This window comes from Petromyzon marinus, chromosome 5 (assembly GCF_048934315.1).
Source record: "Petromyzon marinus isolate PM22_M1 ecotype Great Lakes invasive population chromosome 5, UKy_Petmar_22M1.pri1.0, whole genome shotgun sequence".
In the NCBI taxonomy this organism is placed as follows: domain Eukaryota; kingdom Metazoa; phylum Chordata; class Hyperoartia; order Petromyzontiformes; family Petromyzontidae; genus Petromyzon; species Petromyzon marinus.
The window spans coordinates 3,051,309-3,066,365 of NC_133671.1; positions in this window are offsets into that span (position 1 = coordinate 3,051,309).

A 15,057-nucleotide genomic window follows, 5' to 3' on the forward strand; every position below is an offset into this window, starting at 1 on the left:
GTCCCCCAGTGTCTCTCCCCCACTGTCTCTCTCCTCCAGTGTCTCTCCCCCAGTGTCTCTCTCCCCCAGTTTCTCTCTCCTCCAGTGTCTCTCTCCCCCAGTGTCTCTCGCCTCCAGCGTCTCTCTCCCCCAGTGTCTCTCTCCCAGTGTCTCTCCCCCAGTGTCTCTCTCGCCCAGTGTCTCTCTCCTCCAGTGTCTCTCTCCCCCAGTGTCTCTCTCCTCCAGTGTCTCTCTCCCCCAGTGTCTCTCTCCCCCAGTGTCTCTCTCCCCCAGTGTCTCTCTCCCCCAGTGTCTCTCTCCCAGTGTCTCTCCCCCCCAGTCTCTCTCCCCCAGTTTCTCTCCCCCAGTGTCTCTCTCCCCCAGTGTCTCTCTCCCAGCGTCTCTCTCTCCCAGTGTCTCTCTCCCAGTGTCTCTCCCCCAGTGTCTCTCCCCCAGTGTCTCTCCCCCAGTGTCTCTCTCCCAGTGTCTCTCTCCCAGTGTCTCTCTCCTCCAGTGTCTCTCTCCCCCAGTGTCTCTCTCCCCCAGTGTCTCTCTCCCCCAGTGTCTCTCTCCCCCATTGTATCTCTCCCCCAGTGTCTCTCTCCCAGTGTCTCTCCCCCCCAGTCTCTCTCCCCCAGTGTCTCTCTCCCAGTGTCTCTCTCCCCCAGTGTCTCTCTCCCCCAGTGTCTCTCCCCCAGTGTCTCTCTCCCCCAGTGTCTCTCTCCCCCAGTGTCTCTCTCCCAGTGTCTCTCTCCCAGTGTCTCTCCCCCAGTGTCTCTCCCCCAGTGTCTCTCTCCCAGTGTCTCTCTCCCAGTGTCTCTCCCCCAGTGTCTCTCCCCCAGTGTCTCTCTCCCCCAGTGTCTCTCCCCCAGTGTCTCTCCCCCAGTGTCTCTCTCCCCAGTGTCTCTCTCCCCCAGTGTCTCTCCCCCAGTGTCTCTCTCCCCCAGTGTCTCTCCCCCAGTGTCTCTCTCCCCCAGTGTCTCTCTCCCCCAGTGTCTCCCTCCCAGTATCTCTCCCCCAGTGTCTCTCCCCCCCAGTGTCTCTCTCTCCCAGTGTCTCTCCCCCAGTGTCTCTCTCCCAGTGTCTGTCTCCCAGTGTCTCTCTCCCCCAGTGTCTCTCTCCCCCAGTATCTCTCTCCCCCAGTGTCTCTCTCCCAGTGTCTCTCCCCCCCATTGTCTCTCCCCCGGTGTCTCTCTCCCAGTGTCTCTCTCCCCCAGTGTCTCTGTCCCCCAGTGTCTGTCCCCCAGTGTCTCTCTCCTCCAGTGTCTCTCCCCCAGTGTCTCTCTCCCCCAGCGTCTCTCTCCCAGTGTCTCTCTCCCCCAGTGTCTCTCCCCCAGTGTCTCTCTCCCCCAGTGTCTCTCTCCCCCAGCGTCTCTCTCCCAGTGTCTCTCTCCCCCAGTGTCTCTCCCCCAGTGTCTCTCCCCCAGTGCCTCTCTCTCCCAGTGTCTCTCCCCCAGTGTCTCTCTCCCCCAGTGTCTCTCTCCCCAAGTGTCTCTCTCCCCCAGTGTCTCTCTTCCAGTGTCTCTCTCCCAGTGTCTCTCTCCCCCAGTGTCTCTCTCCCAGTGTCTCTCTCCCAGTGTCTCTCTCCCAGTGTCTCTCCCCCAGTGTCTCTCTCCCCCAGTGTCTCTCTTCCCCAGTGTCTCTCTCCCCCAGTGTCTCTCTCCCAGCGTCTCTCTCCCCCAGTGTCTCTCTCCCAGTATCTCTCTCCCAGTGTCTCTCTCCCAGCGTCTCTCTCCCAGTGTCTCTCTCCCCCAGTGTCTCTCTCCCCCAGTGACTCTCCCCCAGTGTCTCTCTCCCCCAGTGTCTCTCTCCCCCAGTGTCTCTCCCCCAGTGTCTCTCTCCCCCAGTGTCTCTCTCCCAGTGTCTCTCTCCCCCAGTGTCTCTCTCCCCCAGTGTCTCTCCGCCAGTGTCTCTCTCCCCCAGTGTCTCTCTCCCAGTGTCTCTCTCCCCCAGTGTCTCTCCGCCAGTGTCTCTCTCCCCCAGTGTCTCTCTCCCCCAGCGTCTCTCTCCCAGTGTCTCTCTCCCCCAGTGTCTCTCCCCCAGTGTCTCTCTCCCCCAGTGTCTCTCTCCCCGAAGCGTCTCTCTCCCAGTGTCTCTCTCCCGCAGTGTCTCTCCCCCAGTGTCTCTCCCCCAGTGTCTCTCTCTCCCAGTGTCTCTCCCCCAGTGTCTCTCTCCCCCAGTGTCTCTCTCCCCAAGTGTCTCTCTCCCCCAGTGTCTCTCTTCCAGTGTCTCTCTCCCAGTGTCTCTCTCCCCCAGTGTCTCTCTCCCAGTGTCTCTCTCCCAGTGTCTCTCTCCCAGTGTCTCTCCCTCAGTGTCTCTCTCCCCCAGTGTCTCTCTTCCCCAGTGTCTCTCTCCCCCAGTGTCTCTCTCCCAGCGTCTCTCTCCCCCAGTGTCTCTCTCCCAGTATCTCTCTCCCAGTGTCTCTCTCCCAGCGTCTTTCTCCCAGTGTCTCTCTCCCCCAGTGTCTCTCTCCCCCAGTGACTCTCCCCCAGTGTCTCTCTCCCCCAGTGTCTCTCTCCCCCAGTGTCTCTCCCCCAGTGTCTCTCTCCCCCAGTGTCTCTCTCCCAGTGTCTCTCCCCCAGTGTCTCTCTCCCCCAGTGTCTCTCTTCCCCAGTGTCTCTCTCCCCCAGTGTCTCTCTCCCCCAGTGTCTCTCTCCCAGTGTCTCTCTCCCAGTGTCTCTCCCCCAGTGTCTCTCTCCCCCAGTGTCTCTCTCCCCCAGTGTCTCTCTCCCCCAGTGTATCTCTCCCCCAGTGTCTCTCTCCCAGTGTCTCTCCCCCCCAGTCTCTCTCCCCCAGTGTCTCTCTCCCAGTGTCTCTCTCCCCCAGTGTCTCTCTCCCCCAGTGTCTCTCCCCCAGTGTCTCTCTCCCCCAGTGTCTCTCTCCCCCAGTGTCTCTCTCCCAGTGTCTCTCCCCCAGTGTCTCTCCCCCAGTGTCTCTCTCCCAGTGTCTCTCTCCCAGTGTCTCTCCCCCAGTGTCTCTCCCCCAGTGTCTCTCTCCCCCAGTGTCTCTCCCCCAGTGTCTCTTCCCCAGTGTCTCTCTCCCCAGTGTCTCTCTCCCCCAGTGTCTCTCCCCCAGTGTCTCTCTCCCCCAGTGTCTCTCCCCCAGTGTCTCTCTCCCCCAGTGTCTCTCTCCCCCAGTGTCTCCCTCCCAGTATCTCTCCCCCAGTGTCTCTCCCCCCCAGTGTCTCTCTCCCAGTGTCTCTCCCCCAGTGTCTCTCTCCCAGTGTTTCTCTCCCAGTGTCTCTCTCCCCCAGTGTCTCTCTCCCCCAGTATCTCTCTCCCCCAGTGTCTCTCTCCCAGTGTCTCTCCCCCCCATTGTCTCTCCCCCGGTGTCTCTCTCCCAGTGTCTCTCTCCCCCAGTGTCTGTCCCCCAGTGTCTCTCTCCTCCAGTGTCTCTCCCCCAGTGTCTCTCTCCCCCAGCGTCTCTCTCCCAGTGTCTCTCTCCCCCAGTGTCTCTCCCCCAGTGTCTCTCTCCCCCAGTGTCTCTCTCCCCCAGCGTCTCTCTCCCAGTGTCTCTCTCCCCCAGTGTATCTCCCCCAGTGTCTCTCCCCCAGTGCCTCTCTCTCCCAGTGTCTCTCCCCCAGTGTCTCTCTCCCCCAGTGTCTCTCTCCCCAAGTGTCTCTCTCCCCCAGTGTCTCTCTTCCAGTGTCTCTCTCCCAGTGTCTCTCTCCCCCAGTGTCTCTCTCCCAGTGTCTCTCTCCCAGTGTCTCTCTCCCAGTGTCTCTCCCCCAGTGTCTCTCTCCCCCAGTGTCTCTCTTCCCCAGTGTCTCTCTCCCCCAGTGTCTCTCTCCCAGCGTCTCTCTCCCCCAGTGTCTCTCTCCCAGTGTCTCTCTCCCCCAGTGTCTCTCTCCCCCAGTGTCTCTCTCCCAGTGTCTCTCCCCCCCAGTCTCTCTCCCCCAGTTTCTCTCCCCCAGTGTCTCTCTCCCCCAGTGTCTCTCTCCCAGTTTCTCTCTCTCCCAGTGTCTCTCTCCCAGTGTCTCTCCCCCAGTGTCTCTCCCCCAGTGTCTCTCCCCCAGTGTCTCTCTCCCAGTGTCTCTCTCCCAGTGTCTCTCTCCTCCAGTGTCTCTCTCCCCCAGTGTCTCTCTCCCCCAGTGTCTCTCTCCCCCAGTGTCTCTCTCCCCCAGTGTATCTCTCCCCCAGTGTCTCTCTCCCAGTGTCTCTCCCCCCCAGTCTCTCTCCCCCAGTGTCTCTCTCCCAGTGTCTCTCTCCCCCGGTGTCTCTCTCCCCCAGTGTCTCTCCCCCAGTGTCTCTCTCCCCCAGTGTCTCTCTCCCCCAGTGTCTCTCTCCCAGTGTCTCTCTCCCAGTGTCTCTCCCCCAGTGTCTCTCCCCCAGTGTCTCTCTCCCAGTGTCTCTCTCCCAGTGTCTCTCCCCCAGTGTCTCTCCCCCAGTGTCTCTCCCCCAGTGTCTCTCTCCCCCAGTGTCTCTCCCCCAGTGTCTCTCCCCCAGTGTCTCTCTCCCCAGTGACTCTCTCCCCCAGTGTCTCTCCCCCAGTGTCTCTCTCCCCCAGTGTCTCTCCCCCAGTGTCTCTCTCCCCCAGTGTCTCTCTCCCCCAGTGTCTCCCTCCCAGTATCTCTCCCCCAGTGTCTCTCCCCCCCAGTGTCTCTCTCCCAGTGTCTCTCCCCCAGTGTCTCTCTCCCAGTGTCTCTCTCCCAGTGTCTCTCTCCCAGTGTCTCTCTCCCAGTGTCTCTCCCCCAGTGTCTCTCTCCCCCAGTGTCTCTCTCCCCCAGTGTCTCTCTCCCCCAGTGTCTCTCTCCCAGCGTCTCTCCCCCAGTGTCTCTCTCCCCCAGTGTCTCTCTCCCCCAGTGTCTCTCTCCCCCAGTGTCTCCCTCCCCCAGCGTCTCTCTCCCAGTGTCTCTCTCCCCCAGTGTCTCTCCCCCAGTGTCTCTCTCCCCCAGTGTCTCTCTCCCCCAGTGTCTCTCCCCCAGTGTCTCTCTCCCAGTGTCTCTCCACCCCAATGTCTCTCTCCCAGTGTCTCTCCCCCAGTGTCTCTCTCCTCCAGTGTCTCTCTCCCCCAATGTCTCTCCCAGTGTCTCTCCCCCAGTTTCTCTCTCCCAGTGTCTCTCCTCCAGTGTCTCTCCCCCAGTGTCTCTCTCCCAGTGTCTCTCTCCCCCAGTGTCTCTCTCTCCCAGTGTTTCTCTCCCCCAGTGTCTTTGTCCCCCAGTGTCTCTCCCCCAGTGTCTCTCTCCTCCAGTGTCTCTCTCCCAGTGTCTCTCTCCCAGTGTATCTCTCCCCCAGTGTCTCTGTCCCCCAGTGTCTCTCCCCCACTGTCTCTCTCCTCCAGTGTCTCTCCCCCAGTGTCTCTCTCCCCCAGTGTCTCTCTCCTCCAGTGTCTCTCTCCCCCAGTGTCTCTCGCCTCCAGCGTCTCTCTCCCCCAGTGTCTCTCTCCCAGTGTCTCTCCCCCAGTGTCTCTCTCGCCCAGTGTCTCTCTCCTCCAGTGTCTCTCTCCCCCAGTGTCTCTCTCCTCCAGTGTCTCTCTCCCCCAGTGTCTCTCTCCCCCAGTGTCTCTCTCCCCCAGTGTCTCTCTCCCCCAGTGTCTCTCTCCCAGTGTCTCTCCCCCCCAGTCTCTCTCCCCCAGTTTCTCTCCCCCAGTGTCTCTCTCCCCCAGTGTCTCTCTCCCAGCGTCTCTCTCTCCCAGTGTCTCTCTCCCAGTGTCTCTCCCCCAGTGTCTCTCCCCCAGTGTCTCTCCCCCAGTGTCTCTCTCCCAGTGTCTCTCTCCCAGTGTCTCTCTCCTCCAGTGTCTCTCTCCCCCAGTGTCTCTCTCCCCCAGTGTCTCTCTCCCCCAGTGTCTCTCTCCCCCAGTGTATCTCTCCCCCAGTGTCTCTCTCCCAGTGTCTCTCCCCCCCAGTCTCTCTCCCCCAGTGTCTCTCTCCCAGTGTCTCTCTCCCCCAGTGTCTCTCTCCCCCAGTGTCTCTCTCCCCCAGTGTCTCTCTCCCAGTGTCTCTCTCCCAGTGTCTCTCCCCCAGTGTCTCTCCCCCAGTGTCTCTCCCCCAGTGTCTCTCTCCCCCAGTGTCTCTCTCCCCCAGTGTCTCTCTCCCCCAGTGTATCTCTCCCCCAGTGTCTCTCTCCCAGTGTCTCTCCCCCCCAGTCTCTCTCCCCCAGTGTCTCTCTCCCAGTGTCTCTCTCCCCCAGTGTCTCTCTCCCCCAGTGTCTCTCCCCCAGTGTCTCTCTCCCCCAGTGTCTCTCTCCCCCAGTGTCTCTCTCCCAGTGTCTCTCTCCCAGTGTCTCTCCCCCAGTGTCTCTCCCCCAGTGTCTCTCTCCCAGTGTCTCTCTCCCCCAGTGTCTCTCTCCCCCAGTGTCTCTCCCCCAGTGTCTCTCTCCCCCAGTGTCTCTCTCCCCCAGTGTCTCTCTCCCAGTGTCTCTCTCCCAGTGTCTCTCCCCCAGTGTCTCTCCCCCAGTGTCTCTCTCCCAGTGTCTCTCTCCCAGTGTCTCTCCCCCAGTGTCTCTCCCCCAGTGTCTCTCTCCCCCAGTGTCTCTCCCCCAGTGTCTCTCCCCCAGTGTCTCTCTCCCCAGTGTCTCTCTCCCCCAGTGTCTCTCCCCCAGTGTCTCTCTCCCCCAGTGTCTCTCCCCCAGTGTCTCTCTCCCCCAGTGTCTCTCTCCCCCAGTGTCTCCCTCCCAGTATCTCTCCCCCAGTGTCTCTCCCCCCCAGTGTCTCTCTCTCCCAGTGTCTCTCTCCCAGTGTCTCTCTCCCAGTGTCTCTCTCCCCCAGTGTCTCTCTCCCCCAGTATCTCTCTCCCCCAGTGTCTCTCTCCCAGTGTCTCTCCCCCCCATTGTCTCTCCCCCGGTGTCTCTCTCCCAGTGTCTCTCTCCCCCAGTGTCTCCGTCCCCCAGTGTCTGTCCCCCAGTGTCTCTCTCCTCCAGTGTCTCTCCCCCAGTGTCTCTCTCCCCCAGCGTCTCTCTCCCAGTGTCTCTCTCCCCCAGTGTCTCTCCCCCAGTGTGTCTCTCCCCCAGTGTCTCTCTCCCCCAGCGTCTCTCTCCCAGTGTCTCTCTGCCCCAGTGTCTCTCCCCCAGTGTCTCTCCCCCAGTGCCTCTCTCTCCCAGTGTCTCTCCCCCAGTGTCTCTCTCCCCCAGTGTCTCTCTCCCCAAGTGTCTCTCTCCCCCAGTGTCTCTCTTCCAGTGTCTCTCTCCCAGTGTCTCTCTCCCCCAGTGTCTCTCTCCCAGTGTCTCTCTCCCAGTGTCTCTCTCCCAGTGTCTCTCCCCCAGTGTCTCTCTCCCCCAGTGTCTCTCTTCCCCAGTGTCTCTCTCCCCCAGTGTCTCTCTCCCAGCGTCTCTCTCCCCCAGTGTCTCTCTCCCAGTATCTCTCTCCCAGTGTCTCTCTCCCAGCGTCTCTCTCCCAGTGTCTCTCTCCCCCAGTGTCTCTCTCCCCCAGTGACTCTCCCCCAGTGTCTCTCTCCCCCAGTGTCTCTCTCCCCCAGTGTCTCTCCCCCAGTGTCTCTCTCCCCCAGTGTCTCTCTCCCAGTGTCTCTCTCCCCCAGTGTCTCTCTCCCCCAGTGTCTCTCCCCCAGTGTCTCTCTCCCCCAGTGTCTCTCTCCCAGTGTCTCTCTCCCCCAGTGTCTCTCCGCCAGTGTCTCTCTCCCCCAGTGTCTCTCTCCCCCAGCGTCTCTCTCCCAGTGTCTCTCTCCCCCAGTGTCTCTCCCACAGTGTCTCTCTCCCCCAGCGTCTCTCTCCCAGTGTCTCTCTCCCGCAGTGTCTCTCCCCCAGTGTCTCTCCCCCAGTGTCTCTCTCTCCCAGTGTCTCTCCCCCAGTGTCTCTCTCCCCCAGTGTCTCTCTCCCCAAGTGTCTCTCTCCCCCAGTGTCTCTCTTCCAGTGTCTCTCTCCCAGTGTCTCTCTCCCCCAGTGTCTCTCTCCCAGTGTCTCTCTCCCAGTGTCTCTCCCTCAGTGTCTCTCTCCCCCAGTGTCTCTCTTCCCCAGTGTCTCTCTCCCCCAGTGTCTCTCTCCCAGCGTCTCTCTCCCCCAGTGTCTCTCTCCCAGTATCTCTCTCCCAGTGTCTCTCTCCCAGCGTCTTTCTCCCAGTGTCTCTCTCCCCCAGTGTCTCTCTCCCCCAGTGACTCTCCCCCAGTGTCTCTCTCCCCCAGTGTCTCTCTCCCCCAGTGACTCTCCCCCAGTGTCTCTCTCCCCCAGTGTCTCTCTCCCCCAGTGTCTCTCCCCCAGTGTCTCTCTCCCCCAGTGTCTCTCTCCCAGTGTCTCTCTCCCCCAGTGTCTCTCTCCCCCAGTGTCTCTCCCCCAGTGTCTCTCTCCCCCAGTGTCTCTCTCCCAGTGTCTCTCTCCCCCAGTGTCTCTCCGCCAGTGTCTCTCTCCCCCAGTGTCTCTCTCCCCCAGCGTCTCTCTCCCAGTGTCTCTCTCCCCCAGTGTCTCTCCCACAGTGTCTCTCTCCCCCAGCGTCTCTCTCCCAGTGTCTCTCTCCCGCAGTGTCTCTCCCCCAGTGTCTCTCCCCCAGTGTCTCTCTCTCCCAGTGTCTCTCCCCCAGTGTCTCTCTCCCCCAGTGTCTCTCTCCCCAAGTGTCTCTCTCCCCCAGTGTCTCTCTTCCAGTGTCTCTCTCCCAGTGTCTCTCTCCCCCAGTGTCTCTCTCCCAGTGTCTCTCTCCCAGTGTCTCTCCCTCAGTGTCTCTCTCCCCCAGTGTCTCTCTTCCCCAGTGTCTCTCTCCCCCAGTGTCTCTCTCCCAGCGTCTCTCTCCCCCAGTGTCTCTCTCCCAGTATCTCTCTCCCAGTGTCTCTCTCCCAGCGTCTTTCTCCCAGTGTCTCTCTCCCCCAGTGTCTCTCTCCCCCAGTGACTCTCCCCCAGTGTCTCTCTCCCCCAGTGTCTCTCTCCCCCAGTGTCTCTCTCCCCCAGTGTCTCTCTCCCAGTGTCTCTCTCCCAGTGTCTCTCCCCCAGTGTCTCTCTCCCCCAGTGTCTGTCTTCCCCAGTGTCTCTCTCCCCCAGTGTCTCTCTCCCCCAGTGTCTCTCTCCCAGTGTCTCTCTCCCAGTGTCTCTCCCCCAGTGTCTCTCTCCCCAAGTGTCTCTCTCCCCCAGTGTCTCTCTCCCCCAGTGTCTCTCCCCCAGTGTCTCTCTCCCCCAGTGTCTCTCTCCCCCAGTGTCTCTCTCCCCCAGTGTATCTCTCCCCCAGCGTCTCTCTCCCAGTGTCTCTCTCCCCCAGTGTCTCTCCCCCAGTGTCTCTCTCCCCCAGTGTCTCTCTCCCCCAGTGTCTCTCCCCCAGTGTCTCTCTCCCAGTGTCTCTCCCCCCCAGTGTCTCTCTCCCAGTGTCTCTCCCCCAGTGTCTCTCTCCCCCAGTGTCTCTCTCCCAGTGTCTCTCCCCCAGTGTATCTCTCCCCCAGCGTCTCTCTCCCAGTGTCTCTCCCCCAGTGTCTCTCCCCCAGTGTCTCTCCCCCAGTGTCTCTCTCTCCCAGTGTCTCTCCCCCAGTGTCTCTCTCCCCCAGTGTCTCTCTCCCAGTATCTCTCTCCCAGTGTCTCTCTCCCAGCGTCTCTCTCCCAGTATCTCTCTCCCTCAGTGTCTCTCTCCCCCAGTGTCTCTCCCCCAGTGTCTCTCTCCCCCAGTGTCTCTCTCCCCCAGTGTCTCTCCCCCAGTGTTTCTCTCCCCCAGTGTCTCTCTCCCAGTGTCTCTCTCCCAGTGTCTCTCCCCAGTGTCTCTCTCCCCCAGTGTCTCTCTCCCCAAGTGTCTCTCTCCCCCAGTGTCTCTCCTGCAGTGTCTTTCTCTCCCAGTGTCTCTCTCCCCCAGTGTCTCTCTCCCAGTGTCTCTCTCCCAGTGTCTCTCTCCCAGTGTCTCTCCCCCAGTGTCTCTCTCCCCCAGTGTCTCTCTCCCCCAGTGTCTCTCTCCCCCAGTGTCTCTCTCCCAGTGTCTCTCCCCCAGTGTCTCTCTCCCCCAGTGTCTCTCTCCCCCAGTGTCTCTCTCCCCCAGTGTCTCCCTCCCCCAGCGTCTCTCTCCCAGTGTCTCTCTCCCCCAGTGTCTCTCCCCCAGTGTCTCTCTCCCCCAGTGTCTCTCTCCCCCAGTGTCTCTCCCCCAGTGTCTCTCTCCCAGTGTCTCTCCACCCCAATGTCTCTCTCCCAGTGTCTCTCCCCCAGTGTCTCTCTCCTCCAGTGTTTCTCTCCCCCAATGTCTCTCCCAGTGTCTCTCCCCCAGTGTCTCTCTCCCAGTGTCTCTCCTCCAGTGTCTCTCCCCCAGTGTCTCTCTCCCAGTGTCTCTCTCCCCCAGTGTCTCTCTCTCCCAGTGTCTCTCTCCCCCAGTGTCTTTGTCCCCCAGTGTCTCTCCCCCAGTGTCTCTCTCCTCCAGTGTCTCTCTCCCAGTGTCTCTCTCCCAGTGTATCTCTCCCCCAGTGTCTCTGTCCCCCAGTGTCTCTCCCCCACTGTCTCTCTCCTCCAGTGTCTCTCCCCCAGTGTCTCTCTCCCCCAGTGTCTCTCTCCTCCAGTGTCTCTCTCCCCCAGTGTCTCTCGCCTCCAGCGTCTCTCTCCCCCAGTGTCTCTCTCCCAGTGTCTCTCCCCCAGTGTCTCTCTCCCCCAGTGTCTCTCCGCCAGTGTCTCTCTCCCCCAGTGTCTCTCTCCCCCAGCGTCTCTCTCCCAGTGTCTCTCTCCCCCAGTGTCTCTCCCACAGTGTCTCTCTCCCCCAGTGTCTCTCTCCCCCAGCGTCTCTCTCCCAGTGTCTCTCTCCCGCAGTGTCTCTCCCCCAGTGTCTCTCCCCCAGTGTCTCTCTCTCCCAGTGTCTCTCCCCCAGTGTCTCTCTCCCCCAGTGTCTCTCTCCCCAAGTGTCTCTCTCCCCCAGTGTCTCTCTTCCAGTGTCTCTCTCCCAGTGTCTCTCTCCCCCAGTGTCTCTCTCCCAGTGTCTCTCTCCCAGTGTCTCTCTCCCAGTGTCTCTCCCTCAGTGTCTCTCTCCCCCAGTGTCTCTCTTCCCCAGTGTCTCTCTCCCCCAGTGTCTCTCTCCCAGCGTCTCTCTCCCCCAGTGTCTCTCTCCCAGTATCTCTCTCCCAGTGTCTCTCTCCCAGCGTCTTTCTCCCAGTGTCTCTCTCCCCCAGTGTCTCTCTCCCCCAGTGACTCTCCCCCAGTGTCTCTCTCCCCCAGTGTCTCTCTCCCCCAGTGTCTCTCTCCCCCAGTGTCTCTCTCCCAGTGTCTCTCTCCCAGTGTCTCTCCCCCAGTGTCTCTCTCCCCCAGTGTCTCTCTTCCCCAGTGTCTCTCTCCCCCAGTGTCTCTCTCCCCCAGTGTCTCTCTCCCCCAGTGTCTCTCTCCCAGTGTCTCTCTCCCAGTGTCTCTCCCCCAGTGTCTCTCTCCCCAAGTGTCTCTCTCCCCCAGTGTCTCTCTCCCCCAGTGTCTCTCCCCCAGTGTCTCTCTCCCCCAGTGTCTCTCTCTCCCAGTGTCTCTCTCCCCCAGTGTATCTCTCCCCCAGCGTCTCTCTCCCAGTGTCTCTCTCCCCCAGTGTCTCTCCCCCAGTGTCTCTCTCCCCCAGTGTCTCTCTCCCCCAGTGTCTCTCCCCCAGTGTCTCTCTCCCAGTGTCTCTCCCCCCCAGTGTCTCTCTCCCAGTGTCTCTCCCCCAGTGTCTCTCTCCCCCAGTGTCTCTCTCCCAGTGTCTCTCCCCCAGTGTATCTCTCCCCCAGCGTCTCTCTCCCAGTGTCTCTCCCCCAGTGTCTCTCCCCCAGTGTCTCTCCCCCAGTGTCTCTCTCTCCCAGTGTCTCTCCCCCAGTGTCTCTCTCCCCCAGTGTCTCTCTCCCAGTATCTCTCTCCCAGTGTCTCTCTCCCAGCGTCTCTCTCCCAGTATCTCTCTCCCTCAGTGTCTCTCTCCCCCAGTGTCTCTCCCCCAGTGTCTCTCTCCCCCAGTGTCTCTCTCCCCCAGTGTCTCTCCCCCAGTGTTTCTCTCCCCCAGTGTCTCTCTCCCAGTGTCTCTCTCCCAGTGTCTCTCCCCAGTGTCTCTCTCCCCCAGTGTCTCTCTCCCCAAGTGTCTCTCTCCCCCAGTGTCTCTCCTGCAGTGTCTTTCTCTCCCAGTGTCTCTCTCCCCCAGTGTCTCTCTCCCACAGTGTCTCTCCGCCAGTGTCTCTCTCCCCCAGTGTCTCTCTCCCCCAGCGTCTCTCTCCCAGTGTCTCTCTCCCCCAGTGTCTCTCCCACAGTGTCTCTCTCCCCCAGTGTCTCTCTCCCCCAGCGTCTCTCTCCCAGTGTCTCTCTCCCGCAGTGTCTCTCCCCCAGTGTCTCTCCCCCAGTGTCTCTCTCTCCCAGTGTCTCTCCCCCAGTGTCTCTCTCCCCCAGTGTCTCTCTCCCCAAGTGTCTCTCTCCCCCAGTGTCTCTCTTCCAGTGTCTCTCTCCCAGTGTCTCTCTCCCCCAGTGTCTCTCTCCCAGTGTCTCTCTCCCAGTGTCTCTCTCCCAGTGTCTCTCCCTCAGTGTCTCTCTCCCCCAGTGTCTCTCTTCCCCAGTGTCTCTCTCCCCCAGTGTCTCTCTCCCAGCGTCTCTCTCCCCCAGTGTCTCTCTCCCAGTATCTCTCTCCCAGTGTCTCTCTCCCAGCGTCTTTCTCCCAGTGTCTCTCTCCCCCAGTGTCTCTCTCCCCCAGTGACTCTCCCCCAGTGTCTCTCTCCCAGTGTCTCTCTCCCCCAGTGTCTCTCTCCCAGTGTCTCTCTCCCAGTGTCTCTCCCCCAGTGTCTCTCTCCCCCAGTGTCTCTCTTCCCCAGTGTCTCTCTCCCCCAGTGTCTCTCTCCCCCAGTATCTCTCTCCCAGTGTCTCTCTCCCAGTGTCTCTCCCCCAGTGTCTCTCTCCCCAAGTGTCTCTCTCCCCCAGTGTCTCTCTCCCCCAGTGTCTCTCCCCCAGTGTCTCTCTCCCCCAGTGTCTCTCTCCCCCAGTGTCTCTCTCCCCCAGTGTATCTCTCCCCCAGCGTCTCTCTCCCAGTGTCTCTCTCCCCCAGTGTCTCTCCCCCAGTGTCTCTCTCTCCCAGTGTCTCTCCCCCAGTGTCTCTCTCCCCCAGTGTCTCTCTCCCAGTATCTCTCTCCCAGTGTCTCTCTCCCAGCGTCTCTCTCCCAGTATCTCTCTCCCTCAGTGTCTCTCTCCCCCAGTGTCTCTCCCCCAGTGTCTCTCTCCCCCAGTGTCTCTCTCCCCCAGTGTCTCTCCCCCAGTGTTTCTCTCCCCCAGTGTCTCTCTCCCAGTGTCTCTCTCCCAGTGTCTCTCCCCAGTGTCTCTCTCCCCCAGTGTCTCTCTCCCCAAGTGTCTCTCTCCCCCAGTGTCTCTCCTGCAGTGTCTTTCTCTCCCAGTGTCTCTCTCCCCCAGTGTCTCTCTCCCAGTGTCTCTCTCCCAGTGTCTCTCCCCCAGTGTCTCTCTCCCCCAGTGTCTCTCTCCCCCAGTGTCTCTCTCCCCCAGTGTCTCTCTCCCAGTGTCTCTCCCCCAGTGTCTCTCTCCCCCAGTGTCTCTCTCCCCCAGTGTCTCTCTCCCCCAGTGTCTCCCTCCCCCAGCGTCTCTCTCCCAGTGTCTCTCTCCCCCAGTGTCTCTCCCCCAGTGTCTCTCTCCCCCAGTGTCTCTCTCCCCCAGTGTCTCTCCCCCAGTGTCTCTCTCCCAGTGTCTCTCCACCCCAATGTCTCTCTCCCAGTGTCTCTCCCCCAGTGTCTCTCTCCTCCAGTGTTTCTCTCCCCCAATGTCTCTCCCAGTGTCTCTCCCCCAGTGTCTCTCTCCCAGTGTCTCTCCTCCAGTGTCTCTCCCCCAGTGTCTCTCTCCCAGTGTCTCTCTCCCCCAGTGTCTCTCTCTCCCAGTGTCTCTCTCCCCCAGTGTCTTTGTCCCCCAGTGTCTCTCCTCCAGTGTCTCTCTCCTCCAGTGTCTCTCTCCCAGTGTCTCTCTCCCAGTGTATCTCTCCCCCAGTGTCTCTGTCCCCCAGTGTCTCTCCCCCACTGTCTCTCTCCTCCAGTGTCTCTCCCCCAGTGTCTCTCTCCCCCAGTGTCTCTCTCCTCCAGTGTCTCTCTCCCCCAGTGTCTCTCGCCTCCAGCGTCTCTCTCCCCCAGTGTCTCTCCCCCAGTGTCTCTCTCCCAGTGTCTCTCCCCCAGTGTCTCTCCCCCAGTGTCTCTCTCCCAGTGTCTCTCTCCCAGTGTCTCTCCCCCAGTGTCTCTCCCCCAGTGTCTCTCTCCCCCAGTGTCTCTCCCCCAGTGTCTCTCCCCCAGTGTAACTGTCCCCAGTGTCTCTCTCCCCCAGTGTCTCTCTCCCAGTGTCTCTCTCCCAGTGTCTCTCCCCCAGTGTCTCTCCCCCAGTGTCTCTCTCCCAGTGTCTCTCTCCTCCAGTGTCTCTCTCCCCCAGTGTCTCTCTCCCCCAGTGTCTCTCTCCCCCAGTGTCTCTCTCCCCCAGTGTATCTCTCCCCCAGTGTCTCTCTCCCAGTGTCTCTCCCCCCCAGTCTCTCTCCCCCAGTGTCTCTCTCCCAGTGTCTCTCTCCCCCAGTGTCTCTCTCCCCCAGTGTCTCTCCCCCAGTGTCTCTCTCCCCCAGTGTCTCTCTCCCCCAGTGTCTCTCCCAGTGTCTCTCTCCCAGTGTCTCTCTCCCAGTGTCTCTCCCCCAGTGTCTCTCCCCCAGTGTCTCTCTCCCAGTGTCTCTCTCCCAGTGTCTCTCCCCCAGTGTCTCTCCCCCAGTGTCTCTCTCCCCCAGTGTCTCTCCCCCAGTGTCTCTCCCCCAGTGTAACTGTCCCCAGTGTCTCTCTCCCCCAGTGTCTCTCCCCCAGTGTCTCTCTCCCCCAGTGTCTCTCCCCCAGTGTCTCTCTCCCCCAGTGTCTCCCTCCCAGTATCTCTCCCCCAGTGTCTCTCCCCCCCAGTGTCTCTCTCCCAGTGTCTCTCCCCCAGTGTCTCTCTCCCAGTGTCTCTCTCCCAGTGTCTCTCTCCCCCAGTGTCTCTCTCCCCCAGTATCTCTCTCCCCCAGTGTCTCTCTCCCAGTGTCTCTCCCCCCCATTGTCTCTCCCCCGGTGTCTCTCTCCCAGTGTCTCTCTCCCCCAGTGTCTCTGTCCCCCAGTGTCTCTCCCCCAGTGTCTCTCTCCTCCAGTGTCTCTCCCCCAGTGTCTCTCTCCCCCAGTGTCTCTCCCCCAGTGTCTCTCTCCCAGTGTCTCTCTCATCTGGTTCGTTATTAAAACCACAATCGATTCCGATTTCGACTTCACGCTCG